The 13,525-nt window shown below is 42.2% G+C and overlaps 1 protein-coding gene across 3 annotated transcripts in view; it reads right to left on the bottom strand.

The window, feature by feature from the left end:
* Window positions 1–13,525, bottom strand: part of LOC117250035 (nck-associated protein 5-like) — a 253,092-nt gene that overhangs the window by 222,599 nt on the left and 16,968 nt on the right. The window lies entirely within an intron of this gene.

The raw sequence follows: 13,525 nt of genomic DNA, 5'->3' as shown, positions 1-13,525 counted from the left end.
CTATTGCCATCTCTATAAATTCAAGCCTTACAGCAGCGGAAGTGCAAACCTCTCCTTGGGCCTGACAGGACTCTGGGATCACAAGGCTCCAGCTGGATCTTACTGCTTGCTCTCAGCGTCACCCATGCATCCCGCCCTCCAACCCAACCCCAAACCCCAAGCTTCAGCCCTTTTGTTTTTCTAGGCCTCTCCAAACAGTGCTGGGAACCAGTCCGACCTGGTCTGACTGAGGCCGCAGCAGAAGATAAACACTTCACTTCACGCATACTACTCCTTTACAAAGAGCCTGGGCTTTAGAGTCACTGCGGTGGTGCACAGAGTAAGCACACCATTTCCTCAGTGGTGAGGATGGGGTCAAAGGTCAGCTGATGGACGCTTTAGGGTCACAGACCCTGTCTGTAAAACACAACCTGTAGTACTGAGTGCAGTTATGCGTGGATAAATCCAAGATGTGTCCTACATAAAGAAGATAAAGATTCCACCTATATGTTAAAGGTACAATGTGTAAGATAAAGCCAGAGTTCTAATTTAGAACAATGAAAAAATTAACTAACATTGTCAAATATTTTAATTACATTATGTCAAAGATGCATGTATTGCATTGCAGAGATATCTACTGAAATGAGCATGCTAACGAGCTAATGCTAGTGTCACTTTTATTTAGGTATATTTTAAGTTTTTTTTTTTCTAGTCCAGTTTAGTTTCAGTTAGTTTCCACAGTGGGTTTGCTCATTTTATATTAATATTTATTAGTTTTAATTTTAGTTTTAGATTTTGTTTGTTACAATATGTGGGGCATTTGCCGGGGGCAAGATTTATTTTTATCTAAGTGAAGAGTAAAGGAGGATTTATACTCATGCATCAGCCTGATGCAGAGCCTATGCTGTAGCCTACACATGTGGCCTACGCCATTGTGAGCATTTATACATGTGGGATGGTGTGTCTGTGTCACTCTGCAGTTAGATTCACTGGTTGGTGGTGGGGTTTCTGTGAAGTGCTGTAAAGTTTAGTTGATTCAAAACACACATTAAACACACATTAAACATGGCTTAATAGAGACAATTTCAAACACAAGTACACAAATCAGCTTCACGTCGCAGAATTCAGACAAAACACTTGTCTTTATCTGGACACATTTTCCCCACAAATACAACATGCTAATGTTTTTAGCACAAGCCTATGGCATTTTACATTGTATAATTTTCCTCTACTATGAAGCCAGGGACAACAGCAACATTTCACAAAAGGTAACGTTACAAAATTCGGCTCCATTACAACTCACAAGGTTCACCAACAAAACAACTGTGTTATACTAAATACATTTTCCAACATGCTAACGTTATTAGCACAAGCCTATGGCATTTCACATTGTATAAATTAGCCTAGCAACTAGCGCAGAGTTCCCCTATTCAAATGAAGCCAGGATAAATCACACACAAGACTTCAAATGTGATTTTGTGGAGGCTTTTTTTGTGTCTACAATTTCTTGTTTCTCATCCGTATAAAGAGGAAAAAAAATTTCATCTTAAAAAAATGTGCGCAATGTGTAGTTACATTTCTGGAGAGGTGCATGCCAAGTTAAGGCATAGGTTACAGCGTATGCAGAGCCATGGCATTGTTTCAACACAAAAAGCAGCTGTGTGGAACTTTCCATTTTCTTTGATTATAGCGCCCCTTTTGGTCGAAGTGGTATGACACCCACAGCCTCGTGTCGTAAAATTCTGACTGCAGCCTTCAGCTTCATTCGTAAAATCTCGACTGCAACGGCAATTACCGCATGCATTTGTTTTGGAGAGCAAGAGGAAAATCATAAATGTTCTGGTGTAGCTCTGAATTTCTTATAAACTCAGGACAACTGCCAGCTGTATATTTGTGTTCATGGTCACAGTCACAGATCAGGTTACTAGACAAAAGCGGTTCACATCAGCTAACGTTACATTTAGCTTGCTTATAACTTCCATGTCGTCATATATTGAAGTTAAACAACATCTAACAAGTTGCGGTATATTTTCTAAATAAAAACAAAAATTACATACCTTTCAATTCGGAAAAGGGCCAACTCGGGATCAGTTTTAAAACCTTTCAAATCTCTTAGCTCTCTCCACTTGGTGAATGTCCGACTGACGTTTACACTCGTTTGGGCTCGAGCCCTATCACTGTCCGGTTTAGCCTTCTTCTGTTCTTCTGTTCTTTTTCTTTAAGATGGTGCTTCTTCTTTATCCGCCATGACATCGAAAGTACAACCAAGTCTTTATAGATACATCTGGTAAAACTGTTATGTGTTCAGCAATGCTCGTTGCGTACCGCTTACTCAAAGAACACTCTTTGTAAACACGGCTCTTCTTCTTCTCTCAATTTATTGGCGGATCGCAAACAACTTCCAGGTGCATACCACCACCTACTGTACAAGAGTGTGCAATTTGTCATCACTACTCCCTACTACATGTCATTTAGCCTGTTTCATAAATCCTACTCGTAAACACGGCTCCTTCTTCTTCTGTGGTTTAATGGCTGCGGGCCGCTGCGGGCCGCTGCGGGCGTGCAGACTTACTTCCGCCTCCCAGTGCCGTATTCTAGTTTGCTGACTTCCACTGTGTCCGACCCGACCAAGGCTACGCTAAATAGCCATATAGAGAAAGGCTTTTTTGTCGCTGTTGGGTTCAAATAAATATGCGGATCTTCAAGGGGGGGGGGTGATACGAACTAGGGACAGTTTTATAAATGGTAAAAAATTCCGCACAGCTGCTTTAAGTAATAGTCTATTTTTTAAATTTCAGTTAACTTAAATGTTTTCTCACACCTAGTTTTTAGTTTAGTTTCAGGTAACATTAATAACATTGGCCGGGGCTGTCTTGTCCTGTCTTCTAATACCACTTGTGCCTCAAGAGGCTATAGTGAGTCACTGTAGGGTCCAGTATGCCCTCAGTCCAACATGAGAGGACGAAAAAGTAGAGCCACAAGCCCCAGTTAGTGGCACAGCCAACACAAAGGCCCGCACTAATAAGCTTTAAAACACATAACTTTTTATCATAGAAAACAGAGCTAAGGCTCTTTGCTGGTGACCTTTATCACCATCCCAACCAACAGCTCCTGGTAAAAAAACATGTTCGGCAGCAATAAAAAAGGAAGTGATATAAAAAGAAGCAAGAGTAAACACTGGCGTGGCTTTCAACCGCTCGAGACAGCTCCTTGCAATTAAAGAGATGAGGCTTAATGCTGAACTTCTTTAGACGGTTAAAATAACATCTAATGTTGGCTATTGACAATATGACAACACAAATCGTACCGAAAAACATTCTAAATGGCGTCGATATAATTTTGATGTGGCTGTTTTCTTGCTACTATGGTCTTGCTAAAACTGTAATCACTATAATCAAGCTGAACTTACACTGTAGGTCAACACCACAGGTCAAGATTATAAAATAGCAATTTTGCTTGTTCTTGCCCTGCTGTTTGTCAGCCACAGTGGCATTGCTAGGCCTGGCCGAGGCTTCAGCCACAAATATTAAATAAATTGCCCGAGATCTAAATATATAAGCTATATTAATGTTTTCAAAAATAAGAACAGGCCTGATAATAGAAAAACGCCCCGATCTAATCTGTCAGTCAGCTTTCATGCCCAGTTCAGACCAAAGATTCATGATGAGCTGAGTTGAAACAGGCAAGTTCTTGCAATGCGCCATTCTGCAATGTTCTAAAAACCTGTGGGTTCACACCAGTGTAACAAGATGAGACGGTGTATCATCTCTATGCAACAACTCTCTGTACTTCCGTTCTGATTTGCAGTTTTTCAAGATTTTTTTGTGGCTGAATATACTGTAATTTGTAGCTTCTTAAATAATGAATAAGGACAGTGATAGTGAGATACTGGCTACAGCTGCATTTGTAGTAGTGATGAAACAGTGAAAAACACAAAATGAGCATCAGATGGACTGTATTCATAATAAATACACCACAATATAAATCACCAGTGCCAATTAATCAGCCAATGAGAATGTGTGTGTGGGTTGGGCGTGAGCACATACAGCGACCCACCTTTTGACACAGCACACCATGAGGATGGAAACAGAGAGCTCAGCAGGTATAGAGCACCTGCCTCAGTAAGAGAACACACTGTCTGGGCTCATTTTGACTTGACCAAGGGATTTCACTAGAAGCCCTTTGGCTATAGAAACAGGTGATGTGCTTTATGTTCTAAAACCAGCTCTGCAGATCTGACCAGCTAATTGCAGGTGACACCATCAGCAAGCTTGAGTCGAGCTCAGACCGGCCAGTTCACACCGGTCTAACCTTTCTCTGCAATGTTCTAAAACGATTTCATCTCACTGGAGATCTTTGGTCTGAACTGGGCTTTCTTGAATAATGTACTTAGTTATATTCCACCACTGTTAACGTAAATGCATACATTTAACTGTTTTTCCAACTCTAGTCAATATTTTTTTAATGATAGCAGTTGTAAAGTTTTCTGTTTCTACTCAATAGTAAATATTAACAACTACTAATATTTTTAACATAACAATTCTTAATTTATCTTGAAAGTTTAAAAATAAATAATAAATAAAAATCGAGCTTGTTCATAAAAAGAAAATTCCCCTTGGACCCCCAAGTGTCCTCAAATCCTAGAGACACCCCTGGATAGTAGTCGGCTTTAACACTGGACCTAGTAGTCAATCGCTGAAATGTGACCCCTATTTCTTTGGAGCATGCTGCCAGGCATTATACTATACATTTCATCTAAAAAGTACACGATATGAATCAAGCAAAGTCCAGGAAGTTAATCCAAATACTTGACAGTGTAGTACTCCTTCATTAACTTTAACATATACTGCTGTTAGCTCTTGCCTAGGGTTGGGACTCGTTAGGATTTTAACGATTCCGATTCCTTACCGATTCCTTCTTAACGGTCCGATTCCTTACTGATTCCTCTTACCGATTCCTACATTATATTCATTATACTTGCTATACTTAAACAAGTATATAATAAACACAAATTCAATCATACAAATACAAAAACTTTATTCCAACTGTTGCACAGTACAATTAGATGAAAATAAACATTTGTGTGTGGTGTGTATTTCAGATTTAGAGCTTGTATCATCTCCCTGAGAATATATAACAACAAAAAGTGATTCTCTGATTTCTACACTATTAAAATTAACCACAACAATGTAATGAAAAATACTTAAATGCATTCATGCTTGGGCACTGTTATTTACGTGACAACACCTGAACATAACACACACAGACACATTGGCTGTTTGTTTCTACCGCTCCCCTCGCTGGAAGCGGACCTCCAGCCGCCCGCCTCCGCCTTTATTAAACGCTGAAAATTAAATAAAAGAGGGAGACAGGTGTCTCCTATTTTATCTTATTTTGTTATATTTCTCCCTCTCCCCTCGCTGGAAGCGTCAGACCTCCCGTCACCCACTCCCGTCGCCCGCTCCCGCCTCAAACACGGAGGTCTCCCTCTCTGCTGAGCACCCACCACGCCCGGCCTTTTAAATAGCCTGTAACCATGACCAACTGTGTGACACAAACTCAGTGCTTTAGTGATTAGATAATGTCAGGCTCGGTCGGGTTCGGACAAAAATGCGAGTGACGTTTTCTGTTTTTTGTCGGGCTCGGTTGGGTTCGGACAGAAATGTGAGTGACGTTTTTTGGTTTTTTTTTTTACAATCTAGGAACCGTTAGCAGGAACCGTTACGCCAAATGTGATGGACCGGATTCCAAAAAAGAACCGGATCCGGATCCCAACCCTACTCTTGCCCTTTATATGTTTGTATAAGTAAGTTTGCATGTTCTCCCCGTGTCAGCATGGGTTTTCTCCGGGTACTCCGGCTTCCTCCCACAGTCCAAAGACATGCAGATTGGGGTCTAGGTTAATTGGTGACTCTAAATTGTCCGTAGGTGTGAATGTGAGTATAAATGGTTGTCTGTCTCTACATGTCAGCCCCGCAATAGTCTGGCCACCTGTCCAGGGTGTACCCTGCCTCTCGCCCAATGTCAGCTGGGATAGGCTCCAGCCCCCCCCCCCCGCGACCCTCAAGAGGATAAGCGGTTAGAAAATGAATGGATGGATGGATGGATATTTATTTAAGTAATTAGATTCCAGTTTTTAAGAGTTTAATTTATTCCTTTGTCTAAGTAACTACCTCAACACTGGTTGTCAAAGGACAGTGAACCTTGAAAGGACAGTTATTATTTTAAGATGAGGTATTTTCAGGTATTTTCCACAGTAAACACTATGGTTACAAACAAATACCACCCAAAAATCATCCTCAGCGTAAGATCCACTGGTGCGATAACCACATGCCTGCTCAGTGTCACTGTTGGCCACTAGGTTCAGAATGAGGCTGAATTGTATTCTATCCCATTTTTTTCAGGTCAGTTGTGTTTACTTGCCTCACAAACCTACTTATGCAACCACACTCTCAAACAGTGTCTCAAAGTGCCTTTTGCATCTGCTGCAGGCTATATCTGTTACACCCTGTCTGAAGCTTCAGCAGCGTGACTGCACTTGTCAAACATCCCCACACATCAACATGACGTGCTCCATCCACTGCCAATCTGGGGAGTCAAAACGTATCGACACAAGGCCAGCGCAAACGTCGGATCAGCCACTACGTTTTCATCCAGAACTGATGTTAGATTCCTTAACATGATACTGTCTCCTTATGCCCCATTTCTGAATCCCCCTGGGTTATGCAGTGTGTAAGGAAGTGGCCTAATCAGCGAAGAGGATGTGAAATGCTCTGTCTTTAATGACACAGAAACATCAGACTCCTGCCTGTCTCCCAGTCTGCCTTTGTAATGACTAATTGTGCAAGTGTATTGCATCAGATGAAATTCTCTGGTCTATGTTTAGATTGCATTTCAGTTTGGTCCCTTTCCGCTGGAGATTAGAAGAGGAAGTAGAGCCTGTGGCCTCCCTTGGATGCAGAGATAGAGGGGGGGTTATAGGAAATTGAGAGTAAATGATTAGAATGGATTATAGCTGTGTGCCTGATTGCCCGGACCCGACGTAGAAAACACAGACACCCTTTTCCTTAGGGTACTGAAAGTGTGAGGCATGAGGTAGTGGATGGATCGAATGTGATAAAGCTTAAGCAAACACATTAGAAGCCAGATATCAGGCGTATTCAGATAAAAGCCAAGCAAACTCCCGCTTCTGACAGTTAAATGAAACCAATGATGTTTAGTCTTTTTGCTGTCAGTTGCCCTTAAGCTCCAAAAAGCTTAAGCATGTGAGATCACAAAATGAATAAAGCTGCAATAGTTGGCAGTTAAGACACTGATTTCATTAAAAAGGGAAGTTGTTACCAGTTACTCTGTGCTGAAACCATAAAACACCCAGCTAGTCACAGCCAGAGACAATCTGTGTCTTGTTAGTCGATGCATTCAGCTGAGACATTTAAAGAGCATTACACAAATGGGTAAAACTGTCACGGCTGGTGGTGTCATTGCTTTGGTTTGTTTGGATTGCACTGCTCACTGGTGCTGGAGTATTTTCTGTAAGTTTAAAGGAGCAGTGTGTAGTGGCAACTAGATGTGAGGACTGCATATTGCAACCCGCTGAATCTTCCCCCAGTTAAAATTCCTTCAGTGTTCATTGTTCAGGAGATTTTTACCAGGAGCTTAATTATCGGCAGGAATCTCTTCCTCTCCAAAACAAACAGACCCACTGATTAAAACTGGTAAAATCCTAAATAAAGCAGTTTCACATTGCAAATCAGTGTTTCTCTGATGCTCTTTGGCAGCCATATGCACAGATCATAGCTGTCAAGTCTCCCATTTTGGCTGGGAAACTACCGTATTTTACCCCTCTTTCCCGTTGTCCTCCCGTATTAGTATTTTCCCGTAAATCTCCCGTATTATAATATAATTAAAAAAAACAAAAAAAAAAAATTCCTCTGCCTCTCCAAACTGAACTCTGTCTAAAATGTAAGGGATACTGGAGCTTGGTTGAGGTGGTGGGACGGCTCGCGGCGGGCACCGGAAAATTTCCCTTATTTTCAAATCCAAAACTTGACAGGTATGGTACAGATAGACCCAAGGAGGTGCCCAAGCACCTGCCCTTTTGCCCTCTGACTAGATACGTGCCCTGTTTTGCGAGACATTTCTTTTCTTTTTATTTTTCTAATTTAATATTTTAGTTTTTAAATTTGGCCAATGCTATCAATTGGGCAGCACGGTGGTGTGGTGGTTAGCACTGTCGCCTCACAGCAAGAGGGTTGCCGGTTCGATCCCGGGCGTGGGAGCCCTTCCGTGTGGAGTTTGCATGTTCTCCCCGTGTCAGCGTGGGTTCTCTCTGGGCACTCCGGCTTCCTCCCACAGTCCAAAGACATGCAGATTGGGGACTAGGTTAATTGGTAACTCTAAATTGTCCATAGGTGTGAATGTGAGCATGAATGGTTGTTTGTCTCTATGTGTCAGCCCTGCGATAGTCTGGTACCCTGCCTCTCGCCCGATGTCAGCTGGGATAGGCTGCAGCCCCCCCGCGACCCTCAAGAGGATGAAGCGGTTAGAAGATGAATGAATGAATGAATGCTATCAATTCTGCATGAAAAGCATGTTGCGTTGTCGTTCTGCCAGACCACAAGAGCCCCTGCCCATCCCTCATCAACGCCCCGTGTCACAGTTAACACACTTAAATCAAGCACCCTGCAGAGCAGTGTCGACGTCTCCCAGTGACCTGGCTTCATGCACAGCCTTAAGCCTTGGTATTGTTTGTAAGTGTTGTGAGATTAAACTATTAAAACATCTCAATACAGCCAGTGTAATTTGGGCAATAACCCACCATGTAAACTAGTCTGGTATAAAATCACACCATCTCCCTACAACTCTCTGGCTGATTTCAGGTCACCAACCACCCAGTGCAAGCACAGACACAGGCCAAATTGCTTTCCCACTTCCACATGTCCTTCAAAACCAAAACTCAACTCGAAATAATGTTATGATCTCCCACACCGTGGCTCTAATTATTCATTTGAATAAATCTGAAATGCAGTTTTGTGCTGCACATGCCTTATGCTGCAGGCATCTGTACTCTGGGATTCTTTATGATTATTTAAAGCTTATTTAGAGGATAATTTTAGGTATGAGTATGTGACTATTTACAAAATCACAGCAGATTCCCCATATACACAAACTTTATTGTTTACAAATTCTTTGGCCGTGGATTGAATTTATACACAGTGTTGACTCAGCAAAGATAACATGAAATAAGACACGCTGATCTACAGGAGAATAAATATTTGAGTACAATATGCCTGAGAGTGTTACTGCAGTATTGTCTGTTATTATTTTGATTGGTCACTTGCCACCTGAAACTGATGCAGAAAAATTCACCAGCGACTTAAAATACAAATTCAGGAGGATTTTAACGGAAGCGGAATTATCTGCAGAGGTCTGTTGCTCTACAAAACAAATGGACCCAGTGATTTAAACCGGTAGAAACACTGGATAAAGCAGTTTCACATTAAAATCATTGTTTCTCCGATGCTGTTTGGCATGTCATGGAGGGGCTGCTAACTATGGTGGCCAATGCAAAAATGCAAATGGCCCTATCTTGAGCCAGTGTTTGTTTTTTCTGTTCTGGTCTACTGTAGAAACATGACAGTGCAACATAGCTGACTCTGGAGACAAGGACCCGCTCCCTATGTAGATACAAACAGCTCAGTCTAAGGTAACAAAAACACAAAGGTTCGTATTTTCAGGTGATTATACACTAAAGAAAACATACTTTTTATATTCCAATTCAGTCAATATATTCCTACACACTGGACCTTTAAACATTAAGTTCTATTAGAACTTATGGTATTCCTTCAGCAGGCTATCTTAAATGGCAATCAACATCTCATCCATTAGTATTCACCAGGCAGAACCAGTGTTCATAGAAGCATGGAAATCAGATTGGCTGTCGAAAGCTGATGTCTGTAAAAAAAAAAAAGCAGTGCCATGGACAATTTTTCTCATCTGACAAACTTGTTGACTGTCTGCACATTGTTCATTTTCTTGGTTAGTTTTTAAAGGAAATGAAACACTGAAAGATTGTTGGCCATGGCACATGCTACTTAAAATATGCAGTGGCACACTGGTTAAACAAGTACTGGTCTGGTGACTAACTATTTATTCATTCATTCATTTCCGTAACCGCTTATCCTCTTGAGGGTCACGGGGGGGCTGGAGCCTATCCCACTGGGCAAGAGGCAGGGTACACCCTGGACAGGTCGCTAAACTATCACAGGGCTGACACATAGAGACAGACAACCATTTACTCACATTCACACCTATGGACAATTTAGGGTAACCAATTAACCTGCATGTCTTTGGACTGTGGGAGGAAGCCAGAGTACCTGGAGAAATCCCATGCTGTCACGGGGTGTCCTTAAAAAATGTGACTCTGTCTTGTACTTTAAGATTAAAGGGACAGTTCACTCCAAAGTCAAAACATACATATTTTTCCTCTTACCTGTAGTGCTGTTTATCCGTCTAGATTGTTTTGGTGATATCGGCTGTAGAGATGTCTGCCTTCTCTCTATCATAATGGAACTAGATGGCACTCGGCTTGACAATGTCTCTTTCAAGAAATCATGACCCAGTTACTCAAAATAATCCACAGACCTAGCTGTGCACAGTTTCACCTCACAGAGGGAAGTGTGCATCTACTGCTAACTCACCTAGCACCACTGAGCTAGCTGTACAAAGCTGCACAAACAGAAGCGGATATAACGTTGAAGAAGGGGACCCAGTCATTCCCATAAAATGTGCTCATGGGGGCATGAAGCCAAAAAATTTTGACTTCCTGGATATAAAATTGCCAGAATTTTCTGCTTTGTTGGGCCCATACAGCCAGAGCACTACACACACTCTCACGAGCTGAGCAGCTAAATTCAGATTTAGCACTCCACTTACTTGAATGGGGATGAAATTATTTAATCGTGTGGCTTTTCAAGACTTTCAAAATATTATCAGACCAAATGGATTAAATGCCAATACTCAAAGAAAAAAAACATGACCCTGTTACTAAAGATAATCCACAGACCTTGTTGTGAGCAGCAAAATGACTCATTTTGTTTCAGTATTGAGATTTAATTTATTTGGTCTGATAACATTTTGAAAGCCTAGAAGAGTTGCATGATTAAATCATTTTATCCCTGTTCAAGTTAGCAGAGTGCTAATCATAGGTTAGCTGCTCGGCTTATGAAAGTGTGTTGTGATTATGCTGTATGGGCCAGATGAAGCAGATGATACAGGTAATTTTATACCCATGATGTCGAACTTATTTGGCGTCATACGCCACTGAGCAACTATTATGGGAATGACTGGGGCCCCGTCTCCAGCACTGTATCCAGTTCTCTTTGTACATCCATGGTAATGGTAGCTAGCTCAATGGTGCTAGGTGAGCTAGGAGTAGATGCACACTCAGGCAAGGATGCCATTAATCTTTACATCTCGCGCTGTCACACATACGAGGCTCACGTCCATGAGTAGATGCACGCTTCCACTGTTCGGCCACTATGAAAATTGGCTTCAAAGCCCGGCACACTTCCTGGGGGCCTGAATATTACAGCTCAGCTGAGGAGGTCACCATTTATATCTCATGCTGTCACAAGTGCAAGCCTCTTGCATATGAGTAGGTGCACACTTCCATCTGAGCAGTGATACACTTGGCTGTTGTAGTTCAGTATAAAGAAAATAGTTCCTGAAGGAAACTGCCCACAACAAGGAAATCAAACCTTTAAAGCTTCATGCGCCACTGAGTAACTTTTATGGGAATGACTGGTGCCCCACCTTCAACACTATATCCAGTTCTCTTTATGACTTCCGTGGTAATGTTAGCTAGCTTAGTGGTGCTAGATGAGCTAGCAGTAGATGCACTCTTCCTTCTGCAAGGTGATGCAGTTGGCAGGAGTAACCAGGTCTTGACTTTTGTAAAGAGACATTTTTTGTGGAATTTTCAAACGTAGTTTTTTGGCACTTTGAGCACCACAAGCCAAGTGCCATCTAGTATTGGATTGAAGACAGACATATGGTCAATATCTCCAGCACCCTGCCACCCACAGCAAAACAGTCTAGACTGACAAATAGCACTACAGGTAAAAGGAAAAACATGTACTTTTGATTTTGGGGTGAACTGTCCCTTTAAGCTAGACCACATTCAAAAGTGCTGACAGATTTAAATGCTCCTTTGCCTTTGACAATCTAAGGGTGTCACTGTAACTGCAGCACACTCAGGACTGTCCTCCCTTCCTCCAGATTCCATGTGATTTACACCAAAAGCAATTAGAAATATGTTAAACCGGTTTGGTGTTGACCTACGTGGAGTGACACGCGTCAACGCCTATAGTCCACATGGCCCCCAGCCGGCCATCCAGCCAGTCGGCAAGCCAGCCAGTGGGGTGGAAAGGATATAATCAAAGGAGGCCAGGAGGACGCTGACATCTGGGAGTCTTTGTGCTGTAGGCCTAATTAGATGCCAGGGTGAAGGGAGGAGGTGCGGTGGGACAGTGTGTGTGTGTGTGTGTGTGTGTGTGTGTGTGTGTGTGCAACCAGAATGGGGAGGTTGTTTGAGGTATTAGGGGTGGGGAGGGGGAGTCCCTTTTTTAACATCTGCTCCAGGAACAAGGGAGGACCCAGCTGAGGTCACACAGCCCCAGACAGCTCCAAACTACAACAGGGATAATGTGAGGGGATAACAGCTTAATGATAACACTTAAACCCATTGAGAGATCGCTGTACAGAAAACAGACTGTGAGCCTTGTGGATAAACGCCTATAATAAGCCCAGATTGTCCATGAATATGGATCGTCATGGCTCACGTTTGAAACTGTTCCTTTGTAAGCTGGGAAGAATTAGACAGCTGTGCACTTACTGCAATCACCAACCTTTTACCGGCACTCTCGTCTTAACTAATCCTACACATACAGTAAAAAGATCTGCTGAAGAAACACTGTTGCTCCACCCTTTGGCTTTTGGCTTTGTAGTGTTACAGAGGCCACACTCTGCCACAAGTGACAATACTGCCCTTTGTACCTAACACAGTCGAGCATTCACCCACGCATATTCTCATTTCACACTGTGCAAAGAGTCACCACAAGTGAGAAATCTTTGTCATGGTGCATTCAAACACAGATATCAAGTGGGTGAAGTGTGTGGCTCGAACTTTGTTCCCTTTTCTCATGATGCAGAACCTCCCATTGCAGTGGCATTTGCAATAAAACAATGTCCTACATTTGCTTTTTTTGCTGTGACATGATTTAGTCACGGGTTATACATTAAACTATACCATTAATGGTAAAGCAAATAAATTTAAGTAAATATTTAAATGGCCATCTGGAGGAGAAGAGAGAGGAAAAGGGGATTCCAGGCATGCAGGAGTTTTCAATAAGCACTTTGATCTATTATAAACCTGCTGAAAACACAAAGGTCTCAGAAAGAAAAGCCTCTTGGCCAAACTCTATGATCAATACGCCCCCCAAAAAAGAGCAATGCCAGGAAGTGCCAGGGCCTGAAAATGGATGGG

The sequence above is a fragment of the Epinephelus lanceolatus genome, chromosome 24 (genome assembly GCF_041903045.1).
Source record: "Epinephelus lanceolatus isolate andai-2023 chromosome 24, ASM4190304v1, whole genome shotgun sequence".
In the NCBI taxonomy this organism is placed as follows: domain Eukaryota; kingdom Metazoa; phylum Chordata; class Actinopteri; order Perciformes; family Serranidae; genus Epinephelus; species Epinephelus lanceolatus.
The sequence above is the reverse complement of the archived record's forward strand: the minus strand, read 5'-3'. Positions and strand labels throughout refer to the sequence as shown.